Below are 22,513 nucleotides of genomic sequence, written 5' to 3'. Positions count from 1 at the left end.
CAGGGAGCCAGGGGCAGCCACAGCTTCTCTGGGCACCCTCTGCCAGGGCCTCAGCACCCTCACAGGGAAGGATTTCTGCCTCCCATCCCATCTCCATCTGCCCTCCTGCAGCTTCAGGCCATTCCCCTTGGCCTGTCCCTCCCTGCCCTTGTCACCAGCCCCTCTCCAGCTTTCCTGGAGCCCCTGCAGGGACTGGAAGGGGCTCTAAGGTCTCCCCGCAGCCTTCTCTTCTCCAGGCTGAACCAGCCCAACTCTCCCAGCCTGTCTCCATAGCAGAGGTGCTCCAGCCCTGGGATCATCTCCGTGGCCTCCTCTGGACTCGCTCCAACAGCTCCGTCTCCTTCTTGTCCTGGGGTCCCCTGAGCTGGACGCAGCACTGCAGGGGGGTCTCCCCAGAGCGGAGCAGAGGGGCAGAATCCCTCCCTCGACCTGCTGCTCACGCTGCCGGACACGCGGCCCAGGACACGGGTGACTTTCTGGGCTGCCGGCGTGCACGTTCCCTACGTGTAACCCAGCTTGAAGGAAACCGGGCAAATCATCCTGAAAATGAGCGTAAGGGCCATTGAAACCATCACCCCGTGATGGCGTGGGGTGAGAAGACCCCATGCTACGGAGCAAGAACCTGCCCCTTGGAGAAATGCTCCTCTACCTCCTCCGTGCTGCTCCCCAAGGAGGATCCTTTGCTTTGAACCTGATATTTATTCCGAAGCGCCCTCAGTAACGGTGCAGAAACCCAGAGGAAGCATTTTGCTGAAGTCTACGGCCAAGGACGCGGGTTCGTATTGGGCCAACTGCTCCCCAGGAGGTCCGGGGGGGGGGAAACCAAGGCAGCGAAAGAACGGCTAGATGCTCCCGGAAAACAAGACGTTTCACTAAAGAAGCTTTGACGTATTTGGTGTTTTGAGACTACCACCGCAAAACATTTTCAGGAGGCAGAAAATAAGCTGTTACAGTACCGTGAAAGTATTTGTCACGTTCTCAGCGTCTTTGCTGCTCCATCAAAATAGATTTTTTTTGGCTCATTTATTTGCCAAGCAAAACAACAACAACAAAAAACCCCAAAAACCCCAACTTTACCCGCATGGCCTGAAAGGAACAGGCTGCTTTCTGAACTCTAAGTAAATCCTCACCCCTGGCACTGCTCCGACTTGCTGCCGAAGACTCCGCTAAGTCTTGGAGAGACCCATTCATTTACACGGAGGTTTTACTATTTCCCTGGCTCGCGCTCAATTAGCGCTGCTGTCGACATGTCAAAACAAAACGATGCTCCACGGAGCCTCTGGCACCGCACTCGCATTTTAAGAAGCTTTTTGCCAGTACAAATCAGCCTATTCATACTGTCTAGTTGCGGCATGCGAGCAAGCCCTTTCTCCATTTAAAAAAAAAAAAGAAAAAAAGAGACAATTAATTTCCTTGTGTAGCTCCAGGGAGCCCTGTTATTTAGCTGCTTTCCGTGAGATTTATTAGCCAGCGGATTGACAGCCTCCTGGGAAGACGAAGCACCAGCCCAGATGTGGATGGATGCAGCAGGTGAAGCTCTTGCCACCAGCTCACCTCCAGTTCTAGGTTGGAAGAACACTTATTTTATTTTTTTTTTATTTTTTTTGCAAGATCCAGAGGGGCTGCATCCTCCTGAGATCTGGCAAACCTGGCAGCATCGTGAGACCGGCAGCTATTTATTACCTGCTGCGTGTCAGCTCATGCCACCCCTTCGACGGAGCTACAAATCTTAGTTTCCAGAAGGTCAGAGAGACTTAAAAAAAAAAAAAAAAAAAAAAATCCAAGGAACAGGATGCTAATCTCATTCCTCGTGAGGAATCAGGCACTTACGGGCTCCCTGAACGTTTTGTGGTATGGGAGCGAGCAAGCCCGGGGACACGCTGAACTCGATTACGGCCACCAGTAATGCGGTTAGGAGCAGACATCTGAGCAGCAAAGCTAAAATAAAAAATAAAAGCGTTGACAGAGCAAGAGCAGGTCTGCTCTCAGCCCGGTGGGGCTCTCACCAGCTCCCCGGGGCCGCAGTGTCACCCTGCGCCTCCGCCATCGCCCGGCGTCTTCGCCGTCGCACGCGGGATCCGGCAAACTGGGAGGGAGGAGAGGGGATGCGCAAGCCGGTCCCCAAACACCCGGGTTTGGGTTTATAGAGTCGTCAGCGCAGCAATACCGCCCATCCCGGCTCTCTTGGAGGGACGATCGCTCTCCGAAGGCGGCGGAGCGGGCACGGAGCAGCTGCGGAGCGCGCAACCCTCCGGGGAGGCTGCAGAGACACGTCCAGCCTCCCGCGTGCAAAGGTGCGGCGAGGCGTCCTCAAGCAAACGCGCGTGCAAGGCACGTCTGTGGACGTGCTTCCTCCGAAGCCACCGCGCGGCAGGAGCCGGGGGCTGAGCGCAGGCACGGATTGCAGAAGAAGCCCGGGAAAGGCGCCGAGGGAGCCGGTGCGCGGCAGGGATAAGGGGTGGCCAGAGACGAGTGTCGCAGTGCAAACCCTCAGGGAGGCAGAATTTAAAAAAAAAACAAAAAAACCAAACCAACACATTGCGGTGCAAACCCTCAGGGAGGCAGAATTTAAAAAAAAAAACAAAAAACACACCAACACATTGCGGTGCAAACCCTCAGAGAGGCAGAATTTGGAAAAAAAAAAAAAAAACAAAACCCCACAACACGTCATGGTGCAAACCCTCAGCCAGCATGGAGAAACAGAATTTAAAAAAAAACCCCAACACCTGGCCATGTACAAGCTCTTCTACCAATTAGCCAAGGATCGTTACAGGATCTCGCACGGCAATGAAGCAACAAATCCTTACATGCGCGGGTAGAAGCAGAAAACATTTCTGAGTGCCATTCCCCTGACTGGCAGGAATGAAGTAAACAGATTTCCAGATTACAGCTCAGGCACGGCATCAAAAATGCCTCCAACCTGACTCCTCGCTGGCACGCCGCTTTGTCCTTTAAGCCACACAACCGAGCCGGAGCGCTCCCTGCAGCACCCCAGCCGGCTCGGCGAGGGACAGCCCTCCGGCACGGCGTTAGAGGCGGCTGGACAGCTCTAACACGGGATTTTTACGCGAGCAATGCATCCCTTCTCAAACTCTCCTTCAAAAAAAATTAAATAAATAAAGGAAAGCAACTTTTCACACAGCTGCGGCTTTGACACGGGCTGGCGGAGCTTCCCTTTCCGCATCTTCCCCAAGTTGCTGTTTTTCGGCACGAGCTGCCGTCCGCGGGAAGACGGAACGGGGATGTTTGGCATCATCCTGGCTCTGGCTCTGCCCTCCTTCCCAACCAATGAGCCTTCATCCCAGCACCTACCCTTCTCCGGATCCACTTGATGCAAGAGTTTACAGACACGGAGCCAGGTCTCGAGACCGTCTGCCAACCGTGATGAGCCAACCCGGCACACCCCGCCCGGAGCGGAGGCCATCGGCCGCCGATAAGAGCGATAACAGCGAGGAGCGCCCAGTTACGGCATCGCAGGAGCGCCCACGGACAACCCCCCCCCGCCGGCCCTGCCTCCGGGGTGGGGGCAAATGCAGCGGAAGAGGCGAGAGCTGGCCTGAAACGCAACGAGTTTCGACGCCGACGACTGACCTGCAAACACCGCGGCATGGGAACTGGAAAGAAAGACGCAACGGGAAGGGTGGAGCATCCTCCGGCATTGAGTCACGAGCTGCCGTGGGCTCCGTCGCGCTTTTGGGTTTCCTGAGCGGGATTTTCAGTAGAGGCATCGGGATCTGGGGCTTTTTCTCCTCGTTTGGAACCCCCTCTCTAGACAAAACCAGCTCCTTAAGGCCCGCGATCACTCGTCACGAAGAAGCGAGGCCCTCGATTGCTTGTGACATCACGCGGAGTAGAGGGGATGCTGCACTTGAACGCTTCACATCTGCGACATCGAGTCATCTAGAGATTCGGAGCCCCCAAAAAACCAACTTCTAGGGTAAAATTAATCAAAAGAAGCCTTTAGGTAGGACAACGGTTTCAGCAAAGCATTGCTCTCACGGACTTGGGTTTCAGAGAAAGCATCACGCAATGGTTCACAACTGGACGTCGCACAAAGCATCACGCGCTTGTTTAAGGACACACGTCTATCAGCTACATCAACTGCAGCGGTGGGAATTTTCATTTTCTGGGACAGAAAGCCAAAACTACTCAGAGAAAAGAAAAAAACCCAACCAAAGCCAACCATTGCCATAGACTGGCCGTTCCCAACCCTGCTGTCTCCTCCAGTTGGAGGTGGTGCAGGAACAGCAACGGCTCTTTTCCCTTTGCAGGTCTGAGCTGGCCCAAACCGGGGAGCCCAGAATCATGGAATGGTTTGGGTGGGAAGGGACCTCCCAGCCCACCCAGTCCCACCCCCTGCCATGGGCAGGGACACCCTCCACTAGCCCAGGTTGCCCAAAGCCCCATCCAACCTGGCCTTGAACACTGCCAGGGAGCCAGGGGCAGCCACAGCTTCTCTGGGCACCCTGTGCCAGGGCCTCAGCACCCTCACAGGGAAGGATTGCTGCCTCCCATCCCATCTCCATCTGCCCTCCTGCAGCTTCAGGCCATTCCCCTTGGCCTGTCCCTCCCTGCCCTTGTCACCAGCCCCTCTCCAGCTTTCCTGGAGCCCCTGCAGGGACTGGAAGGGGCTCTAAGGTCTCCCCGCAGCCTTCTCTTCTCCAGGCTGAACCACCCCAACTCTCCCAGCCTGTCTCCATGGCAGAGGTGCTCCAGCCCTCGGATCATCTCCGTGGCCTCCTCTGGACTCGCTCCAACAGCTCCGTCTCCTTCTTGTCCTGGGGTCCCCTGAGCTGGACGCAGCACTGCAGGGGGGTCTCCCCAGAGCGGAGCAGAGGGGCAGAATCCCTCCCTCGACCTGCTGCTCACGCTGCCGGACACGCGGCCCAGGACACCGTTGGCTTTCTGGGCTGCCGGTGCACATTGCTGGGTCCCGTTGAGCTCCTCGCCCCCCAACACCCCCAAGTCCTTCTCCTCAGGGCTGCTCTCCATCCATTCTCCACCCAGCCTGGAGCTGTGCTTGGGATTGCCCCGACCCACGTGCAGGACCTTGCCCTTGGCCTTGGTGAACTTCACACGCTTCGCATGGTCCCACCTCTCCAGTGGGTCAGGGGCCAGCAGCACCGCAGTCCCCCCGCGGGGAGTGGGGGGCGGTGAGGGCAGCCGGCACCCCTTCCCCTTGGCGCATAGCAGGGCTGGTTTCCAGGAACGGGCTAAATAATTCTGCTTCCCCTGTGGTGGGAAATCACGACAGCTTTCTGGTGGAACAGGAAAGCAGGAGACGCCTCTCCCAGCCTCGTCTGATCCCTCCCGTCCCTCTCCCCCCCCATCCAGCACCCGAACCGTGGGGGCTGCCTGCCCCATCCCCAAAAGACGCTTCTTAAATAGAAGATTTCCCCCCCCCGGCAATGACGTGGGGTGAAAGGCGATTTGCAGTGGCTCTAGGTGCTCCAGAGATTAAAAAAAAAAAAAAAAAAAACAGCAAAAAAAAGGGAAAGGTGAAAGTTTGCCAACCGATAGAGCAAAGAGCCGGGCGGATCAAACGTACCTGTGCTCGGGCAGCTCAGCCCAGGAACAGGGCAACAGGAAATCAGAGGGGAAAAAAAAACACAACAAAACCACCAAAAACCAAAACCACAAGCCCGGCGGCTTCCGAGCTCCCAGCCTTCACAAAGCCAAGTTCAGACAGGGAAGAGCCGGGGGGTCCCACGTGTCGGCCAAGGCCAGCCACGGGTTGGGGTCCACGGATCGCGGTATCGTCTCCGTCGCGCAGGCACGACGATATTCCTTGTTCACCTGATGCTCCTAGGAGCTGGCACGGCAAACGAGCTGCGTTTAATCAGTCAATTGACTCCGAACGAGAAAGGGAATCACCACAGACCGCCATCTCCCTGCCCAACCTGCACATTTTGCGAGGGCCAACGCTAACCGCGCGGGCACGTGGTTTGCGAGGGACGCTTCTCCTTCCCAGCAAGAACCCCCTGCCCGCAGGCACTGCCTGTGCTCCGCAACCTTCCGTCGAAACCAGCAGCACCGCACCTCCGAGTCCGCAGATAGCGAAAAAAACCCTTTCCCCCCAAACGCATTAGTCTTGAACGGCGACCTATTAAAAAAATAATAATAATAAATAAAATAGTTTGTGTGCCCTGGAGAGAGGAAGACCACCGTGCCTGCAGCGAGCGAGCTACAGAGTGCCTCATTTCCTGAGCGGTGCCACGGGAGGATGTTAGTCACAAACGAGAAGCGACGGCGGTCGCCGAACCCACGCCTGGCAGGCCAGAAAGCTTGGCTAAAACGGCAAAAAAACCAAAACAAAACCAAAAAACCCACCCAAAACCAACAAACCCCAAACCAAACCTAACAGGCGTTGGACCCGCGTAATGGAAGTTGTGTCGGTTTTCTTTCGCTCAGAACCCGCTGCGTGTGTTTGTGATTTAAGGAAAGGGGCAGCTGTGAGACGTTAAACTGGATTATCTGAAAAAACAGCTTCTGTGCTAGTGCGTTGCTGTATTTACAACCAGAATTTCAAATTCCGGTACAACTGCCCGTCTGGCCTACCTAAAACCCGGTCCCGTGGTTACTGCCGAGCCTAGCGACGCCACACCCAGCGCAGGACAGAGCCCTTTTCCTTTATTCCACTAGAAAAAAAAAACCCAAACCTCGAAGACACAGAGTTTTCCCAACTTATCGCTTCCGAAACTGTGCATGGACCTTCTTCCAGACCAGGCCACACGATGTCTGCTCAGCTTAACTGACGCAAGCTTAACTTCGGCGCTCCCCGGCACATCTGGTTCAGCCTAAAACCCGCTGCGACCCTGGCGAGCGGCTCTGCTGAGATGGAGAGCCCGGGAAAGACGCGAGCTGGGCGACAGCCGGGTTCGGCACGACGTGTTTCGGTCCTTACGGCTTTTCCCGGGGTACCCGCGTCGCTACACCTGAGGGTTCTGCAACAACCGCAGGGGTGGAGACGGTCAACGCAGCCAAGGGACCGCACGCGTCGGCCCCTAAACGCTCCCGCTCGTCAAAAGCGGCCCGTGGACATGGCCGACGCGCTACGCGTCCCTTCCCGATGGCAATCGAGGTGCACGACGCCGATGGCGCCGGCGTGGAAACCCGCTTTTACCTCGCTCTCGTGATTGAGGCCTTGACGCGGACGCTGGAAAAGGATCCCTCGGCTTTGCAGTTATGGGGCAAGCGGGTGCACAAGGCCCAGTTCCCGGGAAGGATTCAGCCCTGGGGCATTTTTGGGGGTTTTTGGGGTTTGTTTTGTTTTATTGCTGTCTTTTATGATTTACCGCAGGCTGGGGAAGCGGAGAAGAGCCGTGCCGAGCCCGATCCCCAACTGCAGGACGTCCCGTTTGACCGTCCTAAGGCATTCAAGTGCTCCAGGATAAAGCTAGTGATGGGAAACTACCAACAAAACAGTTAAAAAGAAAAAAAAAATCAAATCCAGCGCTACCGAAGGCGCCTCAGGAGGAGCTGGGGCCGCCACACGGCTGCAGCCGCCGAGCCAGGAGCCACCGAGCATCGCTTGCTTCCAGCCGGATGCCGATAACAGAGACCCAGTTACCAGCAGGGCATCTCTCCCCACGGCACTTATTTTTTTCTTCCCCTGCTGCGGTTTTATTAAAATTTAAAAGATGACAACCTCCACGGGCAGGGTCTGCGTCCTCAGCCGGAGGATGCAGGAACAACATCGCCCGACCGGGCGCTTGCTCACCCAGCACATAAGAGCTATTTCCTTCTTCCACGTTTTCACTTCTTATCTAGAAGAGTTATTTCTCCCAGCTAATGTTTCCAGTGGAAACTCTGCCTTCAGCTGAGTCAACGCGATTTCTGTGCTGATATCCCCCCTCGCTCTGCCCGGACCGTTGCGCCTCCGAGTCACGTCACCGCGTTCGCACCCGGCTAATTGTGGGGCACAGCAAGGACGGGTCAAAGGGGGATAATATTCTGCTCAAACAAATCAAGAACGGCAATTATTTCCGCAGACGCTTCCCCGCGACGCTTAGCGTCACTCGAAGCCCCAGATTCCGAGTGTCCCCTCCTCTCGCTCCGAATCGCTCGCGTGCTTCGTCTCTGCCTTCGTTTCCCAATCGCTAATTCCAGGGTAAGAGCGGGCGAGGAATCTTTTCTCTCGTATTTCAAAAATCCAGGAAAGGCCAAGAGAGAGGAGCTGTCCCTGCACGCGGCAAATACCACACTCCTCCAGAGCTTCTCCCTTATTTCGAAATATATGCAAACAGGTTCTCGCTAAGAATGCAAATCGCTCTATCGCTCGCCACCAGAGAGAAAAATCGCACCGAGAACACACCACCCCCCACCCCCCTGGGGACTCCCTGATGACTTTAATACTGAAAATATTTCATTTGTCATATCAAGCCTCTATTGGGGGTTTTTTTTTGGTTGTTTTTTTGCTAGACATGGAGGAAAAGCTTCAGCTGATTAAGCTGCAGAATACATCTGATGCCTGCGCGGAAATAACGACCTGCTGAAGACACGTCCAGGATTTGGGAGAGGAACCGAAGCTTGGCCAAAAAGAATTTGAACCTTCATCCCCTGGCTTGGAGCGGAACATCCGCTCTTCAGTGGAAGCGACTCCTGGCTGGTTTTAGACCGGGAAGAGCCACGTAACCCCCCTTTTAATGCCACAGGTCAGATGTTACAACACAGATATTCCCTGGATTTGCATGAAACCACTCGGATATCGAGGTTACGGAAGAACAGCTCTTCTTCTTTGTGAGGCACCAACCCGGAGCTCTGCAGGAAGAGTCCAGAATTCAAGGTCTTGGGATTCACAAAGTCATAACGTACGTGGAAAAAAAAAGATAGGGCCCTTCTGAGGCTGCCGATCTGCTCCAGTGGCCTTTGAAATAATAAACTAATTTCCTAAGATCCCGGGAGATAGAGGACAACATCTGAGGTCATTCCCAGGAGCAGAGACCTGGCAGCTTTGGTGGAGCCGTGCTGGGAGCAGGTTATGGTAGACGTTTGCTGCGAGGTGCCTTAAACACCCAGCTCCGCTCACAAATCCACCTCGTGGCAAGCAAAACCCTCTCAGGAAAGAGAAAAAAAAATATTTTTTTTTTTTTAAAAATCACTTTTAAAGCCCCTTGCATCTATCTAGGCTTCTCAAGCTGCCCCGCTGACAGGTCTTCTACCCAGCTGAGTTATTTCCTACATAGACAGTTTACGTACGAGAGTGGGCAGAGACACTGAGAGCTGCGTTCGGAGAAGCGGCGAGCAATAGAAGAGTTGGTTTGCGATGGATTAGTCACCCTAAATCAACAGCAGAGACACACAAGCCTTGACCAGCCCTCCTTACGAGACTGAGATAAACGCAGCCGGCTTCCCTGCCGGTTTAAAAGAGATCCAAATCCACCACCAAGCACGTTTCCCAGGAATTCGGCATTACAAGAGGCTTATTGTTAACGGAGGGGGGAAAAAAATTAGCTCCCAACATAGAGCGTAACAGGACTGGAAGTTACAATATGACCTTTTGGGTAAGATGGGACCCCCCCCCAAAAAAAAAAAAAGAATAAATCAGTATATTGCTGGACCCGCTTGCACTGAAGGGACAGAGCTGGAGCATCACAGTGGGATATTTATTTCCAATTTATGGGAGAAAAAACCCAAGTTAGGTCATTTCTGAGGCCGTCCCACAGCCAGGAATGTTTGCATGTGTGCAGATACAAGAAGGTCGGGGCTGAACATCCCTGGGACCAGACTAGATCTCACCAGCTCCTCAAGAGATCTCTGCCTTGAGCTCAGCTCGTCTCCCCATTGATTGCTTCCACTACCTCTTCGCTTCCTCACCCCCCACCTTTCGCCCACGCCGGAGCCCAGCCCGTGCTCCCACACCTCTCTCCAGCCCGAAACGTTCCCGACAAACTTCGGTTTCCTTAAGAGCCAGGAACGGAGCGGCGATTCCTCGGCAGACCTCGCTTGATGAAAGGAGAACTAGAATCATAGAACCATAGACTCTTCAAGGTTGGCAAAGACCTCCAAGATCATCAAGTCCAACCGTCAACCCAACAGCACCATGTCTACTAAACCACGTCCCAAAGTGCCACGTCTACAGGTTTTTTGAAGGCCTCCAGGGATGGTGACTCCACCACCTCTCTGGGCAGCCTGTTCTAATGCCTGACCACTCTTTTGGTGAAGAAAACTAAAAACTCAGCGGCTGCAGGTTGAGAGAGACAAGAGCACCAAGCCAGAAGTGGGAAAAAAGAAAAAAAAAAAGAGCAAGAAGTAGAACACAAGTCAGACAAGACAAAGAGGACATCTCCATGTCATCCCTCAAGGAGAGGAAAGATACACCAAACCCAGTGACTATTAAATTTCCCCCCCCCCTTTTTTTTTTTATGTCATTGTGATGAAGTTTTGGATAGAGCAACACCGTATTGCTGCAGATCGGGGCTCTACGGAAGGAATCGGACGCACGAGCCAAGCTCCGGTGTGTGTGTCGTGTCCCCCCCCGTCCCAGGACGGCTCTTTACCTGGAGCGGGTGCCCGGGGAGCGCGGCGGGGACGGGCTGGCTCCTCTGGCTCCGCTTCCCTCGCCTGCCCGGGCGAGCCCACGGGTACGTTCAGAGCCGAGCCCCGGCACGTGATGCCAAGGCAGAGCCGTGCCCTGCCCTCCGCAGTTCCTTCCCCAGCAATTTTAGCGCCACTTAAGGAAGCGAGCGTGCAAGCGGGGTGAAAATTGTTCCCCTCTGCGGGTAATTCTGCTTTTCTCCTTCCCAGAGACCAGCTGTAGCAATCCCGTCCCCCCCCAACAGCCATTTTCGGTTCAGCCTGCCCCGGAGCACAAAGCGCTCTGACCAAGTACGTCTGGGCTGCAGGAAAAAAAAAACAACCCAAAATTCTATTTTCTGTGCTTACAACTGCAGTGGCTGAGAGCAGAGGGGTCCGCTGAGCGCCGTCCCTGTTAAGCATCACCCCTCCTAGGAGTAAATCTACTCCTCACCCGTGGATTTGGGCACCCAGCGCTGTCGGATCCCACCTCCTCCTCCTCCTCTTCCTCTTCCCTGCCAAGTTTTCTTGCAGCAAAGATCACGCGAGCCACGGTCACGGGTATTTTGTCACAACGTACTTCGCTGGTTTGAAATCCTGGCATCCAGGACAAGTAAAATAAACAGAAGGAAGTGTTTTTTTCTTGGTTTTTTTTTTCCCCCCCTCCCCAGGGCACCAACCCTGTGCATGTGCGACGGTCCCAGCACAGGCGCGACGTCTCCTACCCTTAATCTTTCGGGCAGCGCAACCGCAGCAACGCGGGATGCCAGCAAGGAGGACAGCGTGGGAGGCCACAGAACAGGTTTCTCCTCCGTCCGACGCTGACCAGACCGCAGGATTACTCGGGTGTCTGAGCACGAAGCGGAGACGCTCGGAAAACAATCGCCGCTCCTCGGAGCATGCCAGCGAGAGCGCGACTCGAAACTCCGGTTATCGGGTGCAGACGGGTACAGGAACTGCCGGCACCCGGATCCCAGGACAAAAAAAAAGGAGCAACGCGCCGGGAACGCCGTGGCGAGAAGGGCTCTGCCCCTTGGGGAATGACACCCCCCCCCCCAAAAAATAAATCGAGATTTAAGATCAGGGTTAGGAATTAGCACCAACTCCGGACTCAGCGTAAGCCAGGCTACGGACATTAAAAAAATAAATAAATAAAATCTCTTTATCTGGTGGAAGCAGTGCCATGGTCAAAAGTTCTCCTGTCGCAAAGGGCACAAGGGCCTCGGGAAGAGGCTGGGGGGGGAAAGACAAGCGCGTCTCGGACCGCACGTCCCGTCGGGGCTCCGCACGCGGCAGCCGGAGCTCTGCCCACCAGCGCGGGTCCGGCCAAGGACACCGCGCGTTCCGCAGGACTAAGCCCGTCTAAATACAGACCTCGCTTAAATCTTATCTGCGTTCCATCCCGCGGGCGCGCTTACGGTGCTGGGAGCACCTATTTATAGGGAACCCTCCGCGTCGGCGCTACCCACGTCCCCGCAGCTGGGAGGCGAAGCCTTTGGAGACCCGATGCGACGCACGGGTCCCCAAAACCCCGTCCCTCGCCTGGCCGCGGGGGACGGATGGCACGGGACGGGATGGCACAGGACGGCACTCGCATCCTCCCTCCCCCCCAGCACCCGTCGCGGGAGGCTTCATATCCTTGCGCAAGGGAGCCGGAGCGCCGATAAAGCGGGAGGTGTTACGCATTGAGAAATTAAAACGGCGATTGCAGCGAGCGTCCAGCTCGCAGCGGTCGGGGCTGAAACGACCCGTTGCAATGGGCCGGGTAGGCTTCTGGTGCACAAAAAAAAAAGAAATATCCGTGAAATCCATAGGAAAAGGCACGGATTTTTTCCCCCCTGGGAGAGGAGTAGAAAGGCATGGCACCCCAAAAGCGCTTCCAAAGACCTCCGAGAGCCGTAAATACGCGCGGGGGCTTCTGCTTGAGACGAGAATCACTCACCGGCGTCCCGTTGAGCGGGAGAAACGCGCAGCTCAGAAGCGACGTCGGCGGGTCCCGATGTCTCGGGCGGGCGGCATGTATTCCTGGCAACGAGGAAACTGCTTTGAGATGTACAGATAAAGGTTCCAGGTATTGTTTGTCATCACTTTTACACCCCATTTCCATTTATTAGTAGCCAAAAGCCATTTCCACACGCGAGGCTCACACTGATACCGCCATTAAACGCCGCAGATAAGAAAAACCGCCCGTGAGGTACGGCTGACTCGGCAAACGCTTCAAACCAAGGTAGAAGCAGGTAAGAGCGGCGACCGCCCCGCCGCATCGGTCCTTGGGCCGAGCTCACGCCGTCCCGACAAAGAGGAGACGACCCGTCGCGTCTCCTTCCCCAGGTCACCGCGGGGAAATTCCCCTCCAGAGCCTTTGGGAATCTCCGACCTTCCTTATCTTCCCCGGACTTTTGCTCCCCTCCACTTCTCATTTACTGTTCCTTCGCGCCCCGGGGTTGAACCGTCCTGCCCTGGCTCCCAACCCCACGGGTACAAGCCGTCCTCGCGGAGCGTCAGCCGAGCGGGGCTCGTTCGTTAAAATAAATAAATAAATAAAAATAAAGGTACTTTTTGGGTTTAGAACAGAATAGTTCAACCAGAAGGGACCTACAACCATCGGCTTTTCCGGCTCCGGTTTTACCTGGCTCTTCTGTTCTCCTCCTCCATGGTGGGTACAACGTCAGTGACAAAATTTAATGGCAACAGCCCGAATCAGCGGGAAAATTTCCACAACGGCTGCAGTAACGCTCGGCGCTGAGCCGTAGGTCAATATATTTATTTTAAGCAGAGGTTCCATTCTGCATTTCTCTCTTTTGGGGGTTATATTTTAATCCCCACCTTTACGGAATCGTTCTAAATTAACGCCACCGCCTCCCGTCCCCACACGCAGGGACGAGCGCCCCATCTTTTCCAGTGGGTAACTGGGAAATGGGGGGGGGGGGGGCATAAAGAAACACCCAAAAAACCCAAAAAAAACCATAAAAACCATCACTAGAAACCAGATGCTCCGCGCCTGCCCTCCGTGGGCTGCGAGACAAGCAGCCGGCTGTCACAACTACTTTCACCCGCTGCCCGAAAACGTGGCGGCTGTTTTGCCTCCCCCCCCACCCCCCCCAAATCTTTCTGCCTCGGTGATGCACGGCGAGCGCGAGCCGTGTCGCACGAGTCGCACGAGCCCCGGAGCAGAGCACCGAATCGCTCCGTTGCCGTCTCTTACCCAAGAGACGTCACCGGGAGGTTGCCCAAAGCAGGGACTGTGCCCCCCGGAGCGACGATTAGGAAAGAGTCGGTGGGAGCTGGGGGCCGGCACCGTCCGCATCCCGAATTCCCGACACCTCCGGCCGCGAGGAGGAACCGCGATGGATCCAGCTCTGGGAAAAGTCCCTCCGGGATGGGACAAGACCCTCGCCGGCGCCTGGATGCTTCCCCGCCGACGTGACACCCTGATCGAGATGCCACCTGCATCGATTCGCTCGCCGCTTGCGTCATATTCAAATACAGAAGGGCGGCACGTAAACCCCACCGCCAAAACACAACACACACACACACCCCCCCGCCGCCCTCCACACGAGCGGGATTTAATTCCTCCCACGCCACGTGTTTTTAGGAAAGTCCCTGCTAACAGCGCCCGACGCCCACCCACGAAACGGCCCCCGCGCCTCCAAACCTCCTTCCCCCGATCGCCCTCGTTTGCGGCCGTGATTTCCGCCCCCCCCCCGACTCCGAGGACGTCCGCGCCGGAGCCGTCAGACCTTACCCCGCGCCCCAGACGCTCGTCCCCTTCCTCTCGTGCCGCCGCGGCCTCACACCCCCTCGCACAAGTAGAGGAAGACGTGCCACAGCTCGGCTCGCGGCTTCACACCCCCGCCCCCGCCGTCGCGCTCGGACCCCTCGGAACCGCTTTTAATTCCGATTATTCCTTCTCCCGGCGACTCGATTATTTTCTCCTTCGAAAACCCCCGGGGAATTCGGGCCAGACTGACTTCACTCCGGCTTGGCGACCGCGGGTTAAAAATTATTCTGGCCCCGGAGAGAGACGGCCGCCTCTCCGCGGTTAGGCATTAAATGGGAAAAGAGGCTGGATTATCCAGTTATTGTGTCTTAAGTAAACCGGGACACAGGGAAACAAACACCTCGTGAAAAACTAACCGACCCGAGGCAAATTCTTGCCTGATGGGGGGAGGAAAAAAAAAAAAAAAAGAAAAATACCTATTTTTGCACTTTGTACTTTCGTTATTCAAAATCCCGTCGCGATACGTCGAGATATCGCACCTCATCTGTCCGCGGACGAGCGCGATCTCGACCAGACGTCTGCCAACACCTCCTGCGCCCCACCGCCCTTCCTCGCTCCTCTTCCTCGCTCGTCAGGGCACGCGATGCCGGAGCCGACGCCAACACGCGGCTCCCCGACCTACCCAACCTCAGCCAAGCACGTTTTTATTAATTATATATATATTTTTTTTTTCCCCTCTCTCTTTTGCACGCTTTTGCAAAGCCGCCGCGCGGCCGACAGCACCGACCCGCTCGGGGGAATTCGACCGGGTTTTTAAGCGGCTGCTTTAGAGAAGGAAGGGAAGGTTTATATTCAAATGAGTAATTACAGCCTTAACTTCCTCCCCCCGAAGCAGACAGGTTAAACCTTCTCCCGACCCACGCGGAGCCACTCGGAGCACTAACCCAAGGCTCGCGCTCGGCCCCCCGGCCCGACGCGACCGAAGCACCGACGGGGTCCGTAGAGTCGCGACGGATGGCCGGCTCCCTTCGAGGGGAACGCGTCTGCGTGTGCGTCCCCCCCCCCTCCCCGAATCTCTCCGTCCTCCTTTACCCGAGTCCTCGGAGGAAGATGAGTCACTGCCCGGCTCGTGTGGGAGGAGAACGCGCCACGAAACGCTGCAAAGCCAGGGCTGGTTTCTCATGAAAAACAGTTTCTGAAGAAACTTTTAATGCTAAAAGCTCCAATAAAGAGGGAAAAAAAAAAAAATAAAAAAAAAAAAAAGAAGGAAGGAGCCGCTCGCCCCACAGAAGAGGCACCTCCGCCCGCCCCACACCACCCCCCAGGTCCCTGTGGGTGCTCGGTCCTGCCCCGCTCGGTGGGGGGAAAAGGGACCCCCCCAGACCCCCCGGCTCGCGTAGGAGCTGCGGGAAGATCCCCGGTACCTTCGTTCTCTGCGCTCCGGGAACTCGGGGCTGGAAGATCCCGGCAGTCACATCCGAGGCGGCCAACGGGACGGCGCAGAGACGGGGCGAGGAGTCACCGGGGAATCACAAACGAGAGCGACGACGGGTTTCAGCCCGGCCTCCGGCAGCTTTCCCCTTCAAAAACCCCCAAAATAATCGGGAGATGAAGTTTGAGACGCGTTTCAAGGCTGATCGTTTCTGGGGCGTAACAGGCTGCAGAGCGCCAGGCCAGCACCCCAACAGCACCCAGGTAATCCCCCAGCTCCAGGGCCCCCCCAAAAAGGGTACGGGGAGCCCTGGGGATGGGACGCGGGGGGTGACGTCCCATGACGGGGATGGGGGGGGTGAAGCTGGGGAAGGGGGTCAGGGCTGCCGAGGGGACGGGGTGGGGGGGTCCCCACCACCAAGGGGGACGTGAGCGGGTCCAGCTGGTCGCCATCCTCACGCTGACCCCGGGGGGGGATCACCAGCCGGCCCAGAAAGGGGTAAGTTGGCCAGAATTTAGGGGGGTAGGAAAGCCGCCCCCCCCCCCCAGCACAGTCACTTTCACCCCCCCAGGACACCCCGTGGCTCCAAACTGAACCCCCATTTCTGAGCCCAGTACGGGGGGGGGTCAGACCTGAGACTGGGCAGCACTGGGGGGGACCCTGACACCCCCCCCAAACCAGGGGCCACCCCCAACTCATGGGGAGGCTGGGAGGGAGCAGGACACCCCCCCAACCCTAAGGGGACCCCAGTTTTGGCAGGGGGAGCCCTCAACAGCCCCGAGAGCCCCCAGCTGAAGGGAGACCCAGGGGTCCACGTGGGACCCCCACCCTGGGCGGGGGGGCAGCATACATAGCATCCCCAAACCGGGATGGGGAACACGGGGAGCCCCACGGGACCCCAAACCAGGGAGCACACGGGGGAGCCCCGAAACCCACCCGGGACCCCCAAACCGGGGGGCACTCGGTACACCCCCCCCCCCCACGGACAGAAGGCAGAGGTTACCCGCGGGCGACCCCACGGCCGTGCCCTTCCGGCCACGGGGGGGGGAGGAGGACGGACGGACACACACACACACCAGTGCGTGTCCCGTGTCCCCCCCGGATCCCCCGGTCCGTGGGGGGGGGGGCACCGGGGGTTTCCCCGCCGCAGCAGCTGCCTGCCCACCCCCGGTCGGCACCACCCGCGTCCCAACAACCACGGTGAGCTCGCGGTCACCCCCACATAGACCCGACCCACGAGTGGGCACGGAGCGGGGTGCCCCTTTTCCCCCCTCCCGAGCGGTACCTGCTGCTCCCGCCGCCGCCGCCGCCCCCTCCCTCCCCCCCCGCCCCGGAGCCGCCTTTTGACGGGAACCGGCCGGCTCCGGGCCACGCCCCTCGCACAGACCACGCCCCCTCGAGAGACACGCCCCTCCTCTCCCCACCAATGCCAGCGCAGCACCGCCTGGACACAGCCCCCTAAAAGGAACCCCCTCGCGCCGGCAACGCCTACCAGCACCATATAAGGTGGGTGCTGCGCGAATCCCCGCCCATTCGGGGCGTGGCGAGGGCTGGCGGGAGATTGCACGTGGCTGCCTGCACCGCGGGGGGGGGGGGTGTCCCCGGGGGGGGGGTGGGGTGTCCCCGGGGGGGGGGGGTGTCCCCGGGGGGGGGGGGCCGGGTGTCCCCGGGGGGGGGGGTGTGTCCCCGGGGGGGGGGTGGGGTGTCCCCGGGGGGGGGGGTGTCCCCGGGGGGGGGGGGGTGTCCCCGGGGGGGGGGGGGGGCCGCTCGTTTTGGGGTCCGTAAGGGCCCGGCCCGGCCCGGTCCCCGCCTTCCGCCCAGCCCCTGCCCGCGCTGCCCCGCTCCCGTGGCTTGTGGGGAGCCCTGCGTTCTGCCAGGGGCTTCCCGGGTGCTGCTGGGGGGGGGGTTTTGGGGTGTCAGTGCCCGGCGCTCCGGGGCCGTGACCCAGCGGGCTCGGACAGGTGACCCCCCCTCCTCCCGGGGCCTTACCGGGACGGGGCAACCACCGTCAGTACGATAGTGCCCCTCCCGGTAGTCCTGGGCCAACTGTCTCCCCGCAGCATCAGGCCCCGAGCACCCTTGGGTGCGTGTGTCCCCCACCCCCGGGTCACCCCCGGTGTGTGTGTCCCCCCCCCCCCGCCCCGGAGCCCCGGCACCGCACGGCTCCGTCCCCGGAGCTGGCGGCGGTTCAGAGCCCGCGTCCCCGGGTCACAAACCCACCACGTACTCAGACCAACCTCCGTCGGCCTTACGCGGCGGCGGCGTTCGCCGGGCTCGTCTCCCCGCTCTCCCGTTTTTGGGGAGACCTTCCTCCGCGCGCCGCGGACCCTCTGATCGCGGCCTCGAGAGGGTGTTTTCCTGACGCTGAAATCACCGTTAACGGCGGCGGGAGAATTAATTCCCCCTCTGCCTCCGGACTAGAGACAGCAAACACCCGCGAGGGCCTCGGCGCAGCTCCGTGCGCCGCGGCCGCGTGCGACCGAGGGCGGGCGGGTTCCCGGCCGTCGACGTCGGCATCGGCGTCGTCCCGAACGTGAACCGAACCCAGCGCCAAGCCCTCGCGGGTTTGGGGACCGAGGAGCCCGCCGGGACTCCCGTTTTCGGGCTGTTCCTGCGGGATCTGGTGGTATTTTGGGACGAAGGGTTGACCTTGAGCACCCAAAATCCCGTTCCCGGCGCCGTGAGTCACGCTCGGAGCGCGGGGGTTTGGGCTCGGCCGGTTCAGCCGGTGTCGCAGCCGTAACCCAAAGCTGCTCCGTCGCCCCCGGGGCACGTTACACCCCCCACCCCCACCAACCCCGGCCAGTTTTTTCCCTTTCCGTCCTCAAAAAAAACCCGCCACCCCCGGAGCGCGGCCATCGGCGACGTCGAAGAAACGTTTCGAGAAGATCCCCTGCGTGACGCTCGCGGGGTTTATCGAGTGTCCCCTAAACCCAAAAACACCCCCCCACCCCCCCCCCTGGAGGAAAACGAGCCGCGCGCCGCCACCGCCGAGTTCGCGGGTTCCCGGTTGCGTGGGGAAAGCGTTTCGTTAACCGCCTTCAAATTGACTTAACGAGGCCGACGAGAGACAAACAACAGTCTGGGAAGAAACGGGGGGTTCGTTAAAGATAATTTAACGGCGCAGAAGGGTTTTTGGGAGGGCGGGGGAGCGGGCCGCAGACGGAGTCGGGGTAATTTCGCGCCGACCCATCGATTTTCACCGGCGCGACCGTTTAAACGTTAAATGACGTCTCGAACCTTCGCACGACGGGTGACCTCACCGCGCCCGGATCGGATGCCCCGGTGACCTCACCGCGCCCGGATCGGCGCGACGCGCTCCTCGAGCCCGTAAACCCCCCTCCTCCGCTACCGAACCCACCTTCCCCCCCCCCAGGGCCGGGTTTATGCCCCAAGCCGACGAGAAAATTAATTTTTATCTATCGCGACCCGGGGTGGGTTTATCCCGCCTCGCACGAGGGAATCCGGGGTCGGACCCCGACACGTTTCTCGTTTTCACCATCGCGTCCTCGTGATTCGCACGGCGCGGGCTGGGGGGGGGGGGGCTGCAAAAATCCCTTCCCCCGGGGCTGCGGGATTTAATTTCCGTTGGAATTTAATTTTTCCGACGCGATGGATTGAACGGGGGGGGGGGGGAGCGGGGAACCAGCGCGGGGTAAAAAACCGGGGTGGGGTGACACCCCCCCCCCCGTGTACCCCGACATGGTGAACTTGGGGGGGGGGTGACTTCACCCACGTGCTCCATTCCCCGGGGAGCGAAAGTTTCTCGAGAAGCCATTGGAAAACCCGGCCGGCGCCGTGATGTCACAGCCCGTGTCGCGTCGCGTCGTGTCGTGGGTGTCGTGTCCGTCCCCCCCCCCCGGTTTTACCCCCCCCCCGGCTTTGGGGGGGTGTGAATGGGTTGAAAAGGGGAAGAAAAGGGATTTAACGCGGGGAGCGACACGGCGGGGGGGGCGGCTGCGTCATGGCCCCACCGGGGGATTCTCTGGTGTCTACTATAGGGTTGAGCCCCCCGCGGGGTCCGTCTGCGCGCAGGGACCAATCCTGCACCCCCCGACCATTCCGGGGGCGACGGGGAGGTGCACGGCCCGGAATTAATTAATTCGGAGGTGGTAATTAGTGAGGGGGGAAGGGACGGGGGGGGGGGAAGCCTCCCGCTCCCCGACGTTTCGCTCCTGGGAAGGAGAGAATAAACGACGCGGAAAGTTTCCGTCCGCGACGGACGGGCGCAGGAGGCCAAAAAAAAAAAAAAAAAAAAAAAAAAAAATTAAGAAAAAAATTGAATGAATTTTGCCGTGAACTTGGTTTTGATGGGTTTGGGCGATTACGGAGGGAAGGAATTCGGTTTTCCACTCGGCGCTTGCGTTTATCGCGGCGGAAAAAAAAAAAAATGAAAGAAACCCGCCGGCGTTCGGACGGGAGCGGGTTTGTGAAATAAATGTTGGCTTGGGCTGGGGCCTTGGCGCGGAGCGCTGGGGACGGGGCAAAACTGGCTGGGGTTTTATTTTACTGTATTTTATTATTTAAAAAAAAAATAATTAAAAAAATGTAGAAGTTTAGGCGTTGCGGGGAATCAGGGTCGAGGGGTGCTGGGGGCGAGCTGTAAAGTGGGGGGGGGGGATGGAATGAAGTGGAAAATAAAATAGCAAATAAAAGAAACTAAAATGGAAAATAAAATATAACGTGAATAGGAAATAAAATAGAAAACGGACAGTAAAATAAAAGAGAAAATGAAGTAAAAACCAAAGGAAAATGAAAGAAAATTAAAAAATAAAAGAAAATAAACTAAATAAAAATAAAAGAAAATAAAAAATAAAAGAAAATAAATAAAAAATAAAAGAAGATAAATAAAATAAAGTAAATAAAAATAAAAGAAAATAAAAGAAAATAAAAAAAAGAAAAGAAAAGAAAATTAAAAAATAAAATAAAAAAAATAAAATAAATAAATAAAAATAAAATAAAATAAAATAATAAAATAAAATAAAATAAAATAAAATAAAATAAAAATAAAATAAAATACAATAAAGGAACGAAGCCGTGGGGAGAGCGGAGGAGGGAGCCCCGACCGAGCGCCCGGCCCGAGCTCGGGGGGAATCGGGGGGAATCGGGGGGAATCGGGGTTCCCGGGGTCCCCCCCGGCAGAACCGCGGCACAGGCTCGCACAGGCTTTGCACCAGCTCGCACGGGCACACGTGAACGGCGCCGCGGGAGCTCGCACGAGCGTGCACAAACACGCCTGGCCCTGCGCAGCCTCACACAAGCACACCTGGCCTCGCACGAGCTCGCACAAGCACACGCCAGCCCTGCACAAGCACGCGTGACCTTGCACGAGCGTGCACAACGTGCACGGCCCGTCACGAGCACACACGGCTTTGCACGAGCGTGCACACACGCAGCCTTGCACGGCCTCACGCAGGCACGCACAGCTTTGCGTGAGCTTGCACAAGCACACACGAGCGTACATGGCCTTGCACAAGCACACGCAGCCTCGCACAACCATGCGTGACCTTGCACGAGCATGCATAACGTGCACAGCCCGTCATGAGCACATACAGCCTCGCACAAGCACACACAGCCTTGCACGAGCACACACAGCCTTACACGAGCATGCACAAACACGCACAGCCTCGCACGGCCTCACACAGGCGTGCACAGCTTTGCATGAGCTTGCACAAGCATGCACAAGTGTATATGGCCTTGCACAAGCACACACAACCTCGCACAAGCACGCATGGCCTTGCACAAGCACACACAGCCTTGCACGAGCACACACAGCCTTGCACGAGCATGCATAACGTGCACGGCCCATCACGAGCACACACGGCTTTGCACGAGCATGCACAAACACGTACAGCCTCACACGGCCTCACACGGGCATGCACAGCTTTGCATGAGCTTGCACGAGCATGCACAAGTGTATATGGCCTTGCACAAGCACACACAGCCTTGCACGAGCACACACAGCTTTGCACGAGCATGCACAAACCCACGCAGCCTTGCACGGCCTCACACAGGTGTGCACAGCTTTGCATGAGCTTGCACGAGCACGCACGAGCGTATATGGCCTTGCACAAGCACACACAGCCTCACACAAGCACACACGGCCTTGCACAAGCACACACAGCCTTGCACGAGCACAGCCTTGCACAAGCACACACGGCCTCGCACAAGCACGCATGACCTTGCACAAGCACACGCAACCTCGCACGAGCACACGCGGCCTTGCACGAGCGTGCACTATCACACACAGAGCCCTGCACCAGCACGCACGAGCGCACGTGCCCTTGCACAAGCGTGCACAAGCACGCACAAGCCCTCATACTGGTGTGCGCGTGACCCCATACTGGGACGGGGACCCCCCAAAACTGGGGACCCCCCGCGCATGCGCACTCTGCCCCGACGCCCATTCCCTGCGCGCATGCGCGGTTACGAGCGGGGGGGGCACCCCGCAGTACGCATGCGCACCGAGACACGCCCACCTCACTTTGCCCGGCCCCCGGGGGTGTCTGTTCCCCCTCCCCCGCGTAGCTGCGGCGCATGCGCACGGCCGGTCACGCCCCTCAGCCTCGCCAAAAGGGTGGGGCCGTGGGCACCGCCCCGCTGCCGATTAGCGCATGCGCAATGAGGCAGAGGCACGCCCGGGCGGGGCTTTTCGTCACGGTTGGGCGGTGTCCCGTAAGCCACGCCCATTTACAGTAGGGGCGGGGCGGCCCCCGCCGTGACGAAACGCCCCACCCGGGCGTGTATTGGGCGGGGCGTCACCGAAGGGGCGTGTTCTACGGAAACCCGCCCTCTCCATCCCTCCCCTACGCGCTGTGCGCCTGCGCTGGCGGCGGAGGGGGCGT

At 58.0% G+C, this 22,513-nt stretch overlaps 1 protein-coding gene across 4 annotated transcripts in view; it reads right to left on the bottom strand.

Moving 5' to 3' along the window:
- Positions 1-15,745, bottom strand: part of VDR (vitamin D receptor) — a 36,518-nt gene extending 20,773 nt beyond the window's left edge. Inside the window, exons 1-2 of one of the 4 annotated variants that reach the window (XM_075737637.1) lie at positions 15,661-15,745; positions 12,458-12,540 (exon numbers count right to left, since the gene is read on the bottom strand). The gene's annotated coding sequence lies outside the window, so the exon portion shown is untranslated. Of the gene's footprint in view, positions 1-12,457; positions 12,541-14,260; positions 14,468-15,660 lie in introns of those variants that run through there. The other 3 variants (XM_075737638.1, XM_075737640.1, XM_075737639.1) reach the window with 3 other exon arrangements.
- Positions 15,746-22,513: the final 6,768 nt, after the last annotated feature.

Source organism: Balearica regulorum, chromosome 29 (assembly GCF_011004875.1).
Source record: "Balearica regulorum gibbericeps isolate bBalReg1 chromosome 29, bBalReg1.pri, whole genome shotgun sequence".
NCBI lineage: Eukaryota > Metazoa > Chordata > Aves > Gruiformes > Gruidae > Balearica > Balearica regulorum.
Note: the sequence above shows the minus strand (reverse complement) of the source record. Positions and strands in the feature narration are given on the sequence as shown.